This window comes from Phasianus colchicus, chromosome 4, assembly GCF_987193195.1.
Source record: "Phasianus colchicus chromosome 4, bPhaCol1.hap1.1, whole genome shotgun sequence".
In the NCBI taxonomy this organism is placed as follows: domain Eukaryota; kingdom Metazoa; phylum Chordata; class Aves; order Galliformes; family Phasianidae; genus Phasianus; species Phasianus colchicus.
The window spans coordinates 7,396,671-7,414,391 of NC_143439.1; the positions used below are offsets into that span (position 1 = coordinate 7,396,671).

Here is a 17,721-nt window from a genome sequence, read left to right on the forward strand (position 1 = left end):
GAAAGTTCTTTGAAGATCAAGTACAGCAGGATAAAACTACAGCCTTTTGAAGTTTAAAAAAAGAAAAAACAAGAAAACCCCAGATAAAGTGAAAAAGCCTAGCCTACCCAATTAATAGTCAATATCTCAAGAAGAGACTTCTCAATCACATCATCTGTTGGGTCTCCTGCGTAAAGCCAAAAAGCAAGATCCTTACCTGAGTTAGGCACACCAAGGACTCAGGATTTAGGACTCTTCAGACAACAACTCTAATTACTTCACCATCAGCTCTTCTAGAGTGAGCTTCTAATTTTGTTCCAAAGAAAAAATCCCCTCCCTAATGCAAATTTCTTTTAGAAGAGCGGAAATAATTTTTGTTCAAACATGGAAAATTCACAACCAGCTACATTAGTCATATACATCACAGATCACAACAGCACATAAGAATTCAAACACTGTTCTAAGTACTACACGGTTGCAAATTTAATACAACAAATGGAAACGGCAACTAAGAGAAGGATAATCAGATCAGGTAAGCAGCTATGTGAAAGCACTGCAAGGTTGTCAGTTTGGGCACAAACCATACCTTTTAAAAGCTAATACAATACAAAGATGAAGACAAAAGAATAAAGCTGGAAGAAGAATTTGTGGAACACTAGTAGTTAATGACACTTTTAGAGCATTTTATCACATATGGCCACTGACATAGTTAGAACCACTTGCACTTCTCATTTTTCACGAGGAAAGATAACATGGAGATGTGAGAAGAGTTTTTTTTCCAGAGCAACTGACTATTATTATTAAATACCATCAGAAAACAGCGTAGCTTACCAAAGGCTCTGATGGATTCTTCAGCAATGGAAAAATTCAGTAAAGCACAACCACTCAGTGAAGCAAGGTGTCAACCCAAGAGATCCTGTAAGGAAGAGACAAGGTTATTTTAACTGCTTATTCTATCCCCAGTACATATGAGCATACACAGGGTTATTAGGTTAATTTCTTTTTTAAGCATGTTTATTTAAAAGAAAACTGCAAAAGGGCTGTAAAAAAAGAAACAGATGACAGATTAAGATACCACTAAATATAAGAAAGCAAATTCCTAATCCTAAGCTATCTCTTAGCCTTATAATAAAACAAGGAAGTTCTTCCTTTACACCATTAATTCTCTCTTTTTCATCTTAACCTGCTTACCTTATTTTGTACTGGAGCTATCATATGAAAGTGCTTTGAGTGCTTTTCTTTGATTGTACTGGCAAAGAAATATAAACCATTACCTATCATTACCTTTATTTCAAACCTGTCACTTTTTCCTCTTTGTAGCCAGCAAGCTGCAAGAGGAGGAAAAAAAATGCAGTCTGAGCATAAAACCTCCCTTACAAAAACGAGCTGAAAGAAGAGTGGAACAAAGGAGAGAGAGTTAAGAAAGGAAGAGATCACAGTCTTGATAAACCTGCTCTTCTGCACAAAATACATTCTACTCTCCTATCAAAAAACCTCTAAAATACAACATACACTGGAGAGCTGGTTTCTGCCCATGGTTCTTTCTCCTGCCACACATTGTACTTAAAATACCTCTATAATTCCACAAGTATTATGCAAATAAAAGTAATACTGACACCTGTAGTAGGCGTGGCGAGGAGACGGTGTGTGACGGGGTCAGGTTCCCTATGCTCAGGGCTTGCCAGGTGCTGTCCCACGATAGGACAGCGTGTATGCAAGGGGTGTAGACAAAGCGGGACGAGAATATTTAAGTGCCTGCTACATTTTAATAAACGCCATTTTGCTTCACCTATACTTGGGGTCTGTGTGAGCATTTGGCCCCGACCTGGTATGGGGTCGGTTTCGCTGGCAAAGCAGCATCTTATGGGGTGGAAAACGAATGATGCAGAGAGAGCGGCAACAGACACCACTGCCCGATGCATGGAAAAACATATGTAAATAGCGCATGAGAGAAGATGCGCTTCCCTCAAAACTGTATTTTTCACAAGGTGCTTTTCAGCAAACCCTTCATGAACCACACAGTGAGCCATGAGCAATTAATTTTAATTAAGTGCCCCCCTCTAACTATAATGTTGCCAGTGACATGTTAATGACCTCAGAATGCACTTGGATTTGAAGTTTTTCCCCCCGAAGTACATGCCAAGCTGCCTTACCTCTACAAAGCTGCAGCACGCTCCAGCTGCTACTGCATATGTATGGAATGCCATTTCAATTTGCAGTAACATACACATTCACCAAACACTCAAGTGAAGTAACCATCTTACAAGAGCACTGGAGATATAGCTAAAAAATACCAGTAAGATCTGACTCACCTGCATGAAACCCCACACAAGCTACATGCAACGTATGGCACATAGCATAAATTGATGATGTTACTGACAGGCAGACTATCACAAAGGCAGCCAAGTTAATGCAGCAGAAACATTCCCTAAGTTTTTCCTGAACTCTTGTGTCCTGGGCTTGTAGTGAGTCTGTCTATTTACTTACCAGTAAATAAGAACTATACATAAAAAGTCAATCTTCCCCCAGTATAACACTAACAGGCTAACATCACATCTACAGTGTTCCACCTCTCCCACAAGGTGCATTAGTAGGAGGCAGCATGAATATAAAATATTAGTTATCCATGTACTCTGCCAGTATAATGGCAAAGGAAATAAAGTAAATAGGCACAGAGCAGCATTTACAGTAATTCCTAATTTTACTATTAGATCTCTATAGACTAAACTGCAAACCATTACCTCACAGTTTCAACTTAGCTTATATGTATAAGATAAAGAAAATCCAACAAATCCAGAGGGATAGGTTGACATATGCGAATATCCTTTGAAAGCAAACACCTCTGAAAAATCCTAAATAAACAAGTTCAATTAATTTACAGGAAATGACGAACTTCAGTAATGCCTGACAACTTTTGTCTCCAAAAGCAACCAAAAAAGGAAGACAAACATCCAGGATACTTTCTCAGAGGATCTGCTGTGACTGGTATATTACTGGAAAGCTGAAAGAATTATCTTTTTCTTTCAGGTTGCATTATGTTTGTAATACTTCCTTCCTAACCTGTCTTAGGAATAATCTAGTGCAGTTAAAACACAAGACAAGTCAGTCTGGACTTCTGATTTCAGGGAATTTGAGGACAGGTGAAGATATTTCTATTGCTTTTCCACAATGTAGCTAACAGCAGAGACAAGAGTGCTAGGATGCAGGGAGGTTCTGTGTCTGCAATAATGCAAAGCTCAAAGAAAAGCCATTCTAAGAGCACAGATGCAGCCAGGTTGTCTGGAGAACAAACCAGAAGGTTAAAGCAGAGAAAAGTTAAGATGGTAGCAGTAAACATTTATTGGAGCTAATATACAGTATTTCACAGCTGCTTAAAAAAAAGAACAGCCCAACACTGGCTAGCTAAATACTAAATCTAGAGTTAATAATGACACGGTGCATTCTAACTAGAATAAGATTCACAGTTGAATTGTATTTGTATTTTATTGTTAATATCTTATTTTATGTTTATTTCAAACACATGAACACACTCACTGAATGTTTTTTCACCCAGGTAAATTCGCACACTAAAAAATAAAACAGAAGTTCATTTCAGTGCTTGGATCCAAAAGAAATCACTAAGAGTCAGAGAAACCACTCCTGCTCAGATGTACAGAGGAAAATACTTGGGGGTGGGAAGAGAATGGAGAAAGGGGAGAGGGAAAAAGCACTTCTAAGAGCACAAAGTCTGTAATGTTGTCACTACTGCACAGTTTGCAATTGGTTCATATTATGATTTGATGCTACACGTGAAACTGTTCACATAGAGCTATAGTAAAAATGCATCCTGCTACAGATTGAAGTACTCTATTTCCATAGAGAAAGGGCAAAATTCAGGAAACGTATCAAGCTATCGTCTGCTGAATTACATATAGTCAGAATATATCAAGTCATCTTATTACTACCATTAGCTCATTTGAATCACAATCACACCCATAGTCCAGGGGATGATTTTCAGAGATTCCATCAGGGCTCCAGAGGATTCAGAATCTAAGGCAGCAACCAACATACACAGCAGAGGTGGAAGAATACTGGGAGAATATGAGGAGTCTTTCTCCGCCAGCAAACTATCCAGCTAAAAATTAAGAACTACTTCACATAAGACTTGAATGATCCCAGGCTTTGAGAAAAAATTTATCATCTATTCATAAACATTCCCCTTTAAAGAACAGTATATGAGGGAATAGAAACCAACTCAAAATCTAAGAGGGCTCTAAAATAGATCTGTGCTTTCATCGTGCATGGCCATGAAACTAAAATATCTGATAAATACATATCTAACGTGCTGAGATTAAAGAAGAGCATGAGACTAATCAGCACTTGAGAATATACTTTCAAGGGGATCCACTAAGTGGCCCATCTGTATCTGCAACACACTTGTGCTTTCCCTTGTCTGCAGATTGTGATACAGAATGCTGGACTTACAGGTAGCAGTCAAATTGAATAGTTTTTTCTGGTACTTGGGTTCATGCAGAAACAGGAACATTAACACACCGCCCTACAAATGAAAGCCCGCAAATGGATGGAATGTAAATGACATGCATGATTGTTTCCTGCTGTGCATAACTCGTGAAGAGTATACAGTAAGTCTCTCCAACAACTTGCCTCATTTGAAGACAAGATGTTAGCAGAGTTCCTAGTGAGACTAGGGAGAAAAGTTATGCGCCTATTCTTCTCTGTTACAACCATGAGTTTTACAGCTTGGTTATTAGGCGAGGGGGGAAAAACAAACAAAAATAAAACCCACACAAAAACCCTATAACATACCACCAAATAGCATTAGCTTCTCTTCCTGCAGCCTTCAATCTTTGGGAGGCTTGCAAACAGTATGCAAACAAGCGTTTTAGAGGATGGAAAAGAAAGCAATAAATATAATCCCTCTCATTGTTCATGTTGCTATGGTATCTGCACAACAAGCCATCCTGTTAAGCACTGTATAAATGAAGATAAAGATGAAGAAAGGTAGGAAAAACATCTATGCTACCACAAAAGACAATTACCACTTCAGTAAGAGACAAGGGAGGAAAGAAAAAGGGATAATATTGGACAGTATGAAGAACAGTTATTTCAGTGCAATACAGCTTACCTGTTGGTAAGCTTCTGGCAGCAACAATGTTTTAGAAAGGTTCTGAAGAAGGACTATTTGCAGCCTGGGACCTGCACATCAGATAAGTCATAGCACAAAAGAGAAGCATTAAAAGCTTAAGTGAGGTGACAGTGATGGGAAACTGAAGGCAGGAATAAAAATTAAAATACTGTCAGAGATGTGACAGGTGAGAGAATAAGAACTTTAAAAACAAGAGACAAAGATCTTACATGCAATGCAACAGGGTAGATGGAGCTAGCTGATAGAGCCAAGGAAAGAAGCAACATTGGTCAAACAGAGAAAGTCAAACTTGAAGTAAAAGACTGATAAATCTTGGCTGACTAGAGAACCTAGCAACCACCCCAGAGAAAAATGCAGGAATGTCACTAAACCAAGGACTACAGATAACACACAGGGCTTATCAAAATTTCAACTGTGTTTTCTAAAGACATTAATAAAGAATAACAAAAGAGAAAAGACAATCACTTGCCAGCTTCCCAGATAGATCACTCTGAAAGTAATGCCTCCAGTTTATCCCCATGGAAAGTACAACAGAGAGAAAGAGCACAATAAGACTATTTGTTAGAGCAAATTCTCAGCTACAAAGCTATTTTTCAGTTACCATCATTCATTAGGCATTTCCATCAATAATGAACAAGAGCCTGCATGACACACTTGTAAAAAAAAACCGTGCCAGAGGTGACCCACTGTTTCACACCTGCTATTGCTGCATTGCTGCTGAAACACCACCCATCACCTCATTGTGCTCACATCCACTGTGTCTCCTAAACAAACATGCAGGAAGTGTTGATCAATGTCAGTGGGTGCAATATTCTCTTAATGGAGGAATTCAGTGACACACCATGGCTTCATATGCATCTCCATGCCAGGCACCGATTTGGCAGACCGCCCTTCTGCTGCCATCTGTCACATGGCAAAGAAGTGTAATGGAACAGTGATGGAAGGTTCAACTTCTACAGCCATACCACAAATGCCAACCTCTGAGGTCAGACCAATGTAATAAAATAGGAGGCACTACTTTCCAAGCAGCCATCATACAGCCAAGATCATTATCTGGGCTTTATGCTAAGTTTCCTATGGATTGATTTCTCTAGTAAAAAGAAATAGGTCTGTGCTTACCCCCATGACCTTACTGTTACATTTACTACCATCAGTCATCACTTCTCTCATTTCTTCTAGAAAACTGCAGGGCTGAATGGAAATGGCAGAAATATTTTGATATCTTTTGATCCGCATAAAACCAGACAACCACTATGACTTGCACTTCTCCTCGACTTTTAAGATACTTACCCAAAGAGCTTCACAAGCCTATTCCTCTCCCACAGTTGAGAAACTGTGTTAAACCCTCCTAAAAAAACTGTCTTTTATGTTCAAGTAAATGACAACTTCAAAGTTTTACCGAACTGCCAACAACTTCAGTCTTTTTGACAGTTTTCAATTCTTCTGAAAGAGTGATGATACTCATCCACTCACGTGGATGAACAGGAGACAAGACTAATGAAAATAATCTCAGAATATCCTGAGAAGGACATTGTAGTCAGCAATGGAGGAATGACAGGTTAAAAGCACTTAGGGAGGCTGGATGTTTTCACATCCCCAAATCTAGATGGGACCTACACCCTGAAGTTGCTTAAAGTTTCAGCCAGTCTGAAACTAACATCACTACTGTTATTCATATTTAATTACCGTACACTTACAGTGTTCAGGTTATTGATGTCTAGAAACCAGGTGAGTCTTACATTGGTCTCTAAGAAAGTCAGGAGGAAGAAAGACAACGCCTCCTATAAACCATGACACTCATCCTTTTTGAATCCATTTCCAAACATGCAAAAAACAATAAGGTAATCAGAAAGAAGCCAGTCTGAACATAAGCTAAACATAAGTCATGCTTAGTCAGTCTGACTGCTTTCTACGATCAAAGTAATATCTAGGTGGAAAAAGGGAGAATGCTGGGTGCTAGTAGGGATTCTGGAAGAAGTAGTGCAGGCTGGAAGAACAATTAGATATGCTGAAAGCAGGCTGGGCTGCTGGGATCAGGGACAACTGTTGAGAACAGACTGCCATCAAGATAGACATAGGCCTAGAGTATGACTTACAAGGAGCAGTTACAAGAGCTACACTCTTCTGTACTTCATTAAAGAGGATGCTAGAGAGAGTAGGAAGATAACAGCATTTTGGGGAACAGCAGATGGTATAATAAGCTGTGATGACCACAGTTTGTGGCTTCAGAGGTTCCAACAAGATATTGTGAAAAGCATGTTGCAATGTGCTATGTTTCAGAGCTGCCTAAAGCATGGCAGCAAAGGAACATATTTCCCAGGGTACCCTTTATGCCCAAAGTGCAGACTGCTGAAGTCATGAACTTTCTTGTCAACACTGAACTTAGTCCCACTGAATCTAAACAATCAGGCAAAAAATCTCCAACTAAAATGCAACAAAATTCACAACACAGTAGAAACTCCACCTGCATAAGTTCTACAAAACCTTGCCCTGATTTACCCTGAAAACTCTGTAGGTGACAACAGAAAATGGGAGTAGAGACCTGAGTAGAGAGTACATCTTCCTCTCCAGGTATCCAGTATTCTATGAAGTTGCCACTAAAAGGACTTTGCATGTCTGAGCTGTCATTTTGCAGCATTTCAAAGCCACTCTCTTCATTCTGTGCTTGCTTCTAGCCCAGATTCATAAGTTTGCACTCAAAGAAAAAGACCCAGGGCCCTCTATTTGTAGCTATTCTGTATGCCTGCAGTAAAACTGTCAACATCTAGAACTGTCATGTAAACAGGTGCATATTTTAGTTCTTTCTGCTGTCAGCAAAATAAGTATTATTAAGACAAGAGCAGACAGCAGATTTTTCAAAGGCTTTAGTTATACCAATGGTAAGTTCAAACAGATTTTTAGTCTACTGTACAAAGGCAGTAAAATATAATAGCCTCTTAGCCGCCACGTTGTTATCAGTCTTATTATGACTTTCTTCAAGCCTGTCAGTGGATTACGGTCATATTTTTTAGTCATGGATCTAATCAAAGCAGAAGACTGAGCTACTGACAGCTCAGGAGCCATACAGCTGCTCCCATACATACATGAAATCGTAAGAGAGGCATAAACTGTAGTATCTCTCAGCTCCAACTTGTTTCCTAGTAAAACAAAGCAATTTTTTAAACAGGTTACTTTTCTACAACAAACAAAGAAACAGATCAACACTTTCCCTTAAACTGATACAACAGTCAGAACAACAAACTTCATCCATCTGGGCAGCTGGCCTGATTCAAAAGATTTGGCAAGTTTGCTGATATTGCCCACTGCAATTTTTAAATGGTCTAGAAAAACTAATCTTTAAGTGTACTTGTTTCAAGTAGTGCCTTTGTTTAATTCAGAGAGTCTGACAAAACCAATCCATTATACTGCATGAGAAAGTCCTAAGTAATGCTGAAATATCAATTTCTCAAACAAGCAAGCTGCACTTGATTCTCCAAAGCACCAAGCAATAGTTTGCGCACGCGTTACACTGTAGCTTGGAATAGGAAACAGCAAGGACTATAAATGCACTCTAAGTGTGCTGTGTGCATAAGCTGTCCTACAACACATGCAATGGGTATGGTCCCACTGCAGTCCCTGGATTGTATCACACGTGGAATGAATTCCTGCTTTCCTCTAGCGTTGTTATCGCTGCCAAAAAGAGCAAAGAGCCCAGGATTCAAAGTCTTACAAATCATACACCCTATGCATTTCAAAAACAGTAGTTCCACTGTAATTGTCACTGAATTTGGGACAGGGAGAGATTAAGAACTGTCTAAGATGTTTATACACACAGCTAGAGCATAGCTAACACTGCTTTAAAGCAGTTCACCTACAGGAAGTAGAGGAATTCCATTTTCTATTCTTTTCATAGCTACCCACGTGCCAGCTGCAGTGATGGGCAATGACCCAAAACTTCTATTAGAAACACTATAACCAGTAGCTTATTCCACATTGATTACTGAAGAATAACATGCTAGTGTTTTATCACAAAAGATGTGAGCTTGAAACATTAACCTAGAAGTAAAAGGACTGACTGAAGTATCTTAAGTCTGACATCCCATCTACTAGGCTATTTACTGAATACTAAATTTAATGAGTGGTTCATAAATAAAACCACCACCACCACCACCACACTGCCTTCCTAATCCTTCACAAAGGAAGAAAACTCTATAAAAAACAAACCCACCCAAGCCAGACAGCAGAGTACTGGTCACATATCTCACCAGCATTCATTACTGATAGTACAAGAGGAAGATGAACAAACAAACCAGCAATCCAGGGAAATAACATGCCCCGATGCCAAAGGCAAGAACAGCAAATCCTCACTGTAATAAGAATGCTGCCACAGTCCAGCCTTCATTCATACACCCTGTGTATAAAAATAGGTCATATATGTCCTGAAGTCTGATCTGATGGTGAGTGAAACTGCTTCAGTGAAGTTTAGGATGTTCCACGCATGCTCATAAATACATGGGACATGAAAACATAAAGGCATTAGAACCAAGTGTTATACCAGCATTTCTAAGAAGGAAACCCTGTACAGAGCAAAGGCAGCCCTTCCTGAACATGCCAGCATAAGTCTGAAAAGGGGACTTACATATCTGAATAATTTAAGTCATTTGATTCTCCTTCCCACACGTGCTTTTATTCAGGAAAAACTATCAACCACTAAAAATACTTACGCAAGTGAACTAAGGATTGCTGAGCTAAGCTTGACCTAAAACAACTTCAGCACCTGTCTGGATTAAGTGATGCTCAATAGTATATCTGCATTATCAGCAATGGTACAAATCACATCCAAATAACATATTATAAAAAACAGCAAGTGAAAGAAATCCAAATTTGTTTTCTATTGTGTGCAAGAGAAATTTTTTTCCTTTCCAGAAACTGCTTAAATTCCTGGCTACTTGAATGGCCATTGTATTATTGGTCAAATGTAAGAACTCCATAGAGAGAGTACTAGTTCCTAAGCGTACTGATGCAAAGGGGGAAAATTATCTTCTTGTTAACTTGAAAGAGTTTTGGCTCAAGTCTATAGCAAAAGACTACAGCAAAAGACAGTGAAATGAAGCACTGCAAAAAAACACTTGAAATAAAACAATGTTTCTTACAAATAAAGATAAATTATTATATAATACAGAAACTTCAGCACTTAACACTTACCATTGTAGGATTTAATACTATTTTCCAGTTTCTATTCTATAGTGAACTGAGGCTATCTGTAACAAAGATGATAGGAAAATGTTTCACTCTTTTTTTCCCCCTCTAAACTCCAATTTCTTTCTGCCAGTTTTTGTCATGGCCCTCAGCATCATCCAACCTTTTTAACAGCGCACTAATTTCAGAAACAAATGAATCAAGCTTTAGCATAAACATAAATGCAATTTGAGGGCAGAAATAAAATGGAATCTGAAGTATGTTATCAGGAAGTGGTATGTAATTAGCTTTTGCAGCTAAAAGAAAGGCACAACAGTGGGGTTTGGATTACACAGGTGAGCAAGTTGCTTCTACTAAAAATCCATCCTTCCATTGATCTTACAATTCATAGCCCCCTCTGGACCCAAAATGAACTTATCTATCTATACAGCTTGAGGCATTTATTGCAGGAAAACAATGGAAATAAAACATCCAATCTGCAGAAAGATATTTAGAGGAAACTTTAGCTAATAATTTTCATACGAACTTCTACCTTGTCATTGTTTTATCTTCCATTCTCAGCAGATAGAAACTTCTATAAACATTAAGATACACTTCACCTTTAGAACTTCCCTTGAATTTAGATGCACACTGCTTAGTAATCACTCATCACTGAACCTTTTCATCCAATAACCAAGTTGTAAGTAATCAACAATATAAAACATGAAACATAACTAGTGTTAATGAAAGTACCTTACAAGTACAATTTGCAGTAGGTCATCCGTAGACCATAGGCAAATACAAAGCAAGTTTTTTCGTGTTCTCTAGAGGTTAAGAAAACCTACACAAAACTGAAACAAATCTCTTCAAAGCTCATGTCAATACTCATCATGTAATGCAACATAATTCCATCCCTTTTATATTTAACAGTAACACATTCTTGTTACTGGTAAAACAAATTATTAAGTGCTTAAGTGGGAAATGAATAAAAGAAAGTGCTGGTCTTCTGAATGAAAGCGATACCAAACACCAGAATTACAAGATATGGAGACCTATATTAACAGGAACAATACTGCCATACACCACATCAAAACAATAAGCATTACATGCAAGTTCTGATCTGGCCACACTGTGCCTGCATCTTCTAGCTACACTGTTCTGCTTGGCACTTCAGCGCATTGTTTTGCATGGACAAAACAAGTTCTGCCACTGCACAGCCATACAGTAAAATTAACATTTAAAGTTTGCTTTCCCTATGATGTATTCTCTACCTGCCTTCTGGTAGGCTTCCTACAGCAGCACCTGCTAATTTTAAGGCTCTGGAAAGTTTAGCTGATGATATACCATATATTTCTCAGTGATATTTCTCACTATAGTAGCAAGAACAACTACTGATTGCACAACTCAAGTCCCCTTTAAAGATAATCAGTGAAGTGCTAACATTCCTTTCAAATACCCTGCGATAGAACAGCAATTTATTTCTTCCCTTATTCTGCATCCAGCCTATAATGTCTTGCTTGTAAAATTGGCAAAGAACAGGCAATCAGCTTTGTGCTGGCTTTTTTTGGCCTAGTAAAGGAAAAGCTAATAGAAGGAGCTGAAAGGTAAAAGGTATACAGATCAAACGTGGATTTCTTTACATCATCTTTGCCTGATGCCCTCAGGGATTCCAGGATTTATTCTTACAGGATTGAAGGTGGGGATTTTTGTTTGTTTTTAACTGGAGATGATGTATTGGTCAGCCTTGAAGGTCACAAAATAAGGACATGACAGCAGGGAGATTTTCTTCCCACTATTTTCCTTGTTAAGTGCCTCTAAAATAACAACATCACATGCTACTTAGTGGAATTGAATCAATTACATCAGATTGCTGTGTTGTGTTCAAGTACATGAAGCCCAATAATGAGCATTCAGTTTATCATTCGCCCTTTTCAGGAAACTTGGTCTTGAGGGAAATTTACAACCAAAATAAAACTATATTATAGCCTGTGGAAAGCAGTGCTGCTCCAAAAAACGATACAATCTTCTTCCAATGAAGAGGAATCCCCCACCAACATAGGCAACTGCTGATTAGCAGGCACATGCAAAATGAGCCACCTGTATACCACAAGATTGTGGAACAGTATCACTCTTAAATGCCCAGAAGCATCAGGCCACAGATGGCAGTTTAAAAACAATCAATACAGCAATTTACTGCATCTAACCTCTATCTTTACTGAGGTAATTATATGATAATATATGCAAATCAGTCACTGAATTTCACAACTGCTATAGCTCTTGTTCACCAAATCCATAGACACAAAAATCCATCCACAAAAATAAATGCTCTCAACCCACACCATTGTCTCATAATCCTGCTCACCACCTCTGATTTGCAGATCAGCTGCAAAGAACATATCTTGGTGTCCACAAAGGCCTTGAAACTACAAGTTTTATAGAGACCAGAGATGCTGATGGAAATACCTAAGGTAATTAGAAGGGGGAAAACCTCTTATGTTTCACGCAGTTCCTAGACTCTTATCACAACTGGCACAAATGCAGTCTTTCCACTTGAATTTGTGCTGTTTGGGTGGGATTTTGTGCGTTATTTTTCCTTGCTGTTATTGTTTATTTTCCTGCCTAGTGGATCAAGACTTGCTCTTCTTTCTCAAGTTGATGCTCTGAACAATGTTCATGTTACAACCCCCTAGGTCATTTGTTTTCCACCTAGTCAAGCATGTTTACCAGGGCCATGCCATAAACATTTCTCAGGAACTTTGGACAGATGAAGTCTGGTAACGTATCTATTAAATGCAGTTCAGGTGCCCCAGCCACATGGGCACAGCCCTCCCTCCTGCACCAACTCCAGACTACTGGAAACCTTTGTCTTAGTCACTCCCATCTTATTGCTGTTTTCCATACAAAGGATAGCTTCTCTCCACACATTCAAATTCTGATGTTGAAAGCTGCACTCTGATTAAAATATTAAGATTCATCATGATGAAAACGGAATAACAGAAAAGGTAGCTAGAAAAACCTGAAAGTTTTATAGGCTTCCAAAATTCTGACAGTTACAGAACTTACAGGATAAGCCAATGCTCTAGAGGTCATCATCACATCTGTCTGCAACATCATCACAAAACAGAAACAGTGTTTTCAAAACAATCCCCTTGTATACTCATGGAAGGAAAAAAAAAACTACCAAACTAAAATCTTGATGTGTAACTGCTAAGTCAAATAGGCTACAACAGCACAACATCCCAAAAAATTCCCCAGAGAAGGCTAACTTACCACCTAACTTTTTCCAGGTACCATCATTTAAACAAAATGTTTATTGCATTCATTTTCTCTTACAGGAAGAGAACTAGAAACTTATTTCTCTCAAGCAGAATTATCAACCCATTTAACAAAAGCTGTGTAACTCCTAGTATAACTCCTAGTAGCAATTGCAAAGTGTTTATATCACCAACTCATACATTCCAGCAGGAATAACTGACTGCTGAAATACACAGTGGAGAACAGCTTGCCTAATATCAGCCCTAAAGTACAAGTCTAGTCATTCCATGGGATAACAGACATGAACTCAAGTTTGTTTCCTTGACTTAATATTGTACTAAAAGAATAGCAGATGTACCATTTGTATTCATAAACTAACTGAAAGTTCGTTAATGACAGCAAAAATAGACTGATGTTAGATATCAGAAGTCTCCTGTTAGTACAATGAATGACTGAAATAAGTTGCCTGAGAAATAGGTAATCTCTACTGATGGTGGTTCTCGAGAACAACTTAGACTGCTGCTCCCGCCAGGACCAACACAGACAACTTTTTGTGATTCAAGAGTACTTCCGCATTCGTGGCATACTGTCTCTCTTTCCAAAGTCTTCTATATCACCATTCCAGTCCACCTTAGTTTTCTGGCATAGGATAACCCAAGCATTCATTCACTCACTGAAAGCTGTTGCACAAAAAATAATGCCAAATATTAAGAGGAAAACACCTGATGGAAAAAGATATATATACATATAGAGAGAGAAAGAAAACCTGTATTTGCTGGGGAAAAAGAAAAGGATTTTAAAGGAATAAAGTAATAACTTAAGAAGTGCTAGCCACTGCAAGACTTGAGAGCTAGTAAAGACTTGAGAATCTTGTTAAATCAAATATATGCATTACTGTGGCAGAGAAGCTGTCAAGCTGTACGGCATGGTGTTCTTAACTTCTCTCCAGAAAGTTTTTATAACTATGCACATTCTAGAAAGACATACATATCATCTTACACCTGACACATACATGCAGACACTATTAGTATTTAGGAGCCAAAATGAAAAAAAAAAAAGGAAATTCCAAAATGATGAAGCAAGAACACTGCAACAATTGTAATATTAGTGGAACAAAGAGGTGGTAGATAAAAGGGAGTTAATGAAAACAATTCTTAGTGTGTAGCACAGAAACATTAATAAGCTCCCAGCAAATGGGGCAAGTCAATTAGCAATAGGATTATTTAAAGCATTGCACTCTGGTCGTTTTTTTTTTTTTCCCTTCTTTACAAAAATAGCTGCTGCACCAGTGTACTGATTGACCACTTAAAACCTCTTAGTGTTATTACGTTATTTATCTTCCAATAAGAACTGACAACTGCTGAGATGCCTACAGGCTCCAATAGGTATGAGCATAACAAAATTTGATATAACTATACAGGACAAAGTAAGTTAATTAATATTACAGTTAGATTGCCTCTTATGCTTACAGCAAGTTGTTTTGTTTCTTAATAAAATAAGCTTCTACTTATTCTGTTTAGTAACTAAGATTTTTATGTCCAGTTGATTGAATAGCTTCATTAATCTCAAATCTTATAGGACTATTTGTGCAATTGAGAAATTCAACAATTCAGCACAGCTATAAAGGCCTGGAAATTTATCTGCTCTTCTGAGAGAAGGAGTTAAGTTACTGTTTGTTATGAATGTTGTTTATGTCTCAAAGGATAAGCATGCCAGCAGTTTTGCACAGCTCTATCAAGAAAGAGAATAAGTGAATACCTTGTTCCACTGCTGGAGCAAACGTACAGATGTACAAGAGCATGAAGGCAGGGCAGCAAAACCTTAACTGTATCCCAAGCAGCCCTTCTCACAGCCCAACACATCAGAGTAAATCTAGACTTTTTTTTTTTACAGTTTGTGCTAATATGCCAAACACAGACATGCTTCATTCTCTGCCGCATGAAACATCACTGACTTCTAGTATACAGAAGAGAGAGAACAGCAAATACACTAACAGTTACCTGCTGTCAAGACCTGGCACAAAGGTGACAGAACAGGACATGTACTTATGCCCCTGTTGCCCTAATTCAGATCATTTGGTGACTGTGGTCTGACTGGATGAGATTTAGAAACCATTTATTTCACTCTTGTGTAAGGGGGGGGAATAAAAAGAGCACAGTTTTCCTTGTCCTTAAGGGACTTCCCTAATAGCCCACACAACTTGGTAAACCACATTACCCTGTGACTACACTTGTCCTCTACTTCTAATCAAATGTTGAATAAGTTATCACCCACTGTTTGGCTGGTTCTAAGTTGCACTAATATGTAAATTATGTTTCAACCCCCCTGCATTTTAATACCTTAGAGAGCAATTTCTCCTGCATTTGAATTATCGTACCACCGATTACGTGGTGGATGCATCCAGCCTGGAGTATTTGCCCCCCAGTTAACATACATAACTAATGAAATAAACATTAATTAGTAAAATACTAGTACAGTGACACGAGACATGAAGCACTATGACCATACTAACTTCTACTAATGGTATATTTAAGAAATATGTGAATAAACTCTGAAACTCGAGGTTAAAGTAGTTTTGAATCTATACATACAAACAACCAATTACATTTGGAATAAGAGCTATGCCAGACCAGAACTCCAGCAGGATGTTGCCCCAGCCATAAGACATCAGAAATGATATTCATCAGTTCACTACTAGAGTAGGCGCATCCCATTCCGTACATTCTCTACCCAGAGGATAGACTGTCTGGACAGGAAACCAATCTAGACTGCTTCAGCTTCATATGGCTGTAACGACACTGTCCTCATTACAGCAAGGCTTAATTTAAGCCAAGCTTCAATACTACCACAACTCTTTTTGCTGCCACTGATTAAAGTAAAAAAACATTCAGCCACTTCGACACTTTACTGTTATACAGGACTACTGAGATACAGTTTGACTTCAACTTAAGAGCACGTCAGGTTGGTTTTAAGTTGCATTTTAACGCAGTGGAATTTAAACAGTTTTTCTATAGTCAATCATCACAAACACTTGTCCAGATGCTGAATGCTTCATTCTAATAGTGAGCTTAATTTTAATAACCACCAGTCAAAGCCTTACCACTCCTTCAGCTATTTCACACCAACTTTCAGACAACCAGCTTAAAGACTGCACCACCTGAATGTTCTTCTCTACCTGTAAAACCCTCAAGGCCTAATATGTATATTTTTTTAAAACATTCCTTTCCCATTACAACCCCAACACATTTATTTCGTATCTCTAATACTACTGTCACTGCAATTCAGACCACAGAGGGTTTGTTGATTTTCCTGTCCTCAGCTCCCCTTATCTCCATTCCTTCTTGCCTCAGCTAAGATTAAGTATACCAGAACTGGTGTTTGTTTGTATCAAGAGTCAGGAGTTCTCAGAATACATGCACCAAAACAGAGATCAGAAGAATACCATAGAACACTGTGCTTTCCGCAGTTACTTCCTCATATACAGAACCAAGCAATGATGCAAAAGGGAACAGTATGAACCTGAACCTAGACCTATATTAACTGTGCTGAAAAAAGTAGTGTTAAAGCAATGCTATAAAATCGGAGTCAGATCTATATTACTATTAACCTCTAGACAATTCTTATAGTTAGATACCAACACTGAAAGTCTTTTTTTTTTTTTTGATTTGTGAATAGTTTGATAAAAAGCATTAGAACAGTCATGATTAGGAAGCCTAGTCAATAGCACTCAAGTCATGCATGGGATGCAAACTAACTCAACAAAAGCCTTACATGACACATTTTTGTGGCCTCCTTAGCCACTCGGTAAGTTAGAACAGGGGATCTTCTCTAGAATGCAGAGCTTCTGAAAAAGTTAAGCTAACCAGAGCTGCGGAAATGAAATCTCTTCTGCTTACACTGTTTGTAGGTGACACTAATTAAACTGTAATAAAGCAATTGAACTGACTTGCTCAGAAGTTCCAATTACCTTTTCCCAACATGCTCTTTCTTGGCCTTGCCTGTCTTTCCTCTCACATTAGTGACTTCATGCCATGCAGTGAAAGCAAGGCTTTTGCTATGTTCAAACAGGGTCAGCATGAGAGTTGCTAAACAGATACAAAACTAATCCAAACTATGCGTGGGGGATGATATAGCCTGATATTCGGATCTGTCTGAAACCAGCTCCCAAGATACATTAATAGTTT

The 17,721-nt window shown here is 38.4% G+C and overlaps 1 long non-coding RNA gene across 23 annotated transcripts in view; it reads right to left on the reverse strand.

Moving 5' to 3' along the window:
* The window catches only part of LOC116226148 (uncharacterized), a 213,213-nt gene that overhangs the window by 185,608 nt on the left and 9,884 nt on the right, over positions 1–17,721 (reverse strand). For 19 of the 23 annotated variants that reach the window (XR_016465751.1, XR_004166253.2, XR_016465755.1 and 16 more), the window contains one exon: positions 811–895. This is a non-coding gene — a long non-coding RNA (uncharacterized LOC116226148). Of the gene's footprint in view, positions 1–810; positions 896–1,263; positions 1,308–5,104; positions 5,176–10,309; positions 10,366–17,721 lie in introns of all 23 variants that reach the window. The other 4 variants (XR_016465759.1, XR_016465757.1, XR_016465762.1 and 1 more) reach the window with 4 other exon arrangements.